Here is a 984-nt window from a genome sequence, read left to right on the forward strand (position 1 = left end):
AGGAGAGCGGGCCTAAGCCAGCAGGTGGTCATCCCCCAAGGGGTCCCAGACTGCGAGAGGGCACAGGCCGGGCTGAGGGACCCCCCCCCCCACCGAGTGCACAAATTTTTGTGCACCTGGCCTCTAGTTCTAATTATAAAAAGACAAGATTTGGAGCTCCAGTGGTGCAATCGGTTAGCGCGCGGTACTTATAAAAAGACAAGATTAAAATAGGAGAAATAAAATATTTTAAACATCAGTAGACAAAAAACTTTTAATAATACAATTTTCTTTTCTCTTTCAAAATACCTAAATACCTAGCATTTCCAGAAATGTTCCCCACAATACCCTCTTAGGAATAAAAGGATATTCTTTCAAGTTGTTAGGCCATGGGGTTAAAAAAATCACACACTTTTTTTCTTTCTCTTTGACATGTACAATTGAAGATCTTATTGCAAAGTAATATTTCCATTCATCACATAGCATTAAAGCCTCTTTCATATTAGGCATAGTAATGAAAGATCATGTTCCTTAGCCTCTGGCATCTCAGAGAAAAAAATCCTTCAAGCGTTGACCATTGTAGAAAATGTCTGACTACGCAGATATGGCAGTATACATTTGGATAGGCATTAGGCAGATAAATTTTCTTCAAAAAGTACATGAAAAGGACCATGTTTATTGGTGTTTATATTCCCGTGCCAAGTATGGTGCTTATCACAGGACATGTGAGTCTTCAAGGGTTGTTCAGTGACTCAATGGTATTTGTTCTATGGTTTACCTCTGCCCAAATGCTCTATTTCTGGACTGACCTGCCAGACTCAATCAAGGACTTTGTTCTTAGGAGCCAACTAGGTCTGGTACCCTTCTAGGGATGAATGACTGAATGAGAGAGGACATAAGGGGCCCAGCCAGAGTGACTTAGTTGGTTGAGCATCATTCTGTGCACCAAAAGGTTGCCAGTTTGATTCCTGGTCAGGGCAATAAAGGAGAGCATGTTTACAGAGA

Source organism: Myotis brandtii, unplaced genomic scaffold (assembly GCF_000412655.1).
Source record: "Myotis brandtii unplaced genomic scaffold, ASM41265v1 scaffold1145, whole genome shotgun sequence".
Classification (NCBI taxonomy): Eukaryota; Metazoa; Chordata; class Mammalia; order Chiroptera; family Vespertilionidae; genus Myotis; species Myotis brandtii.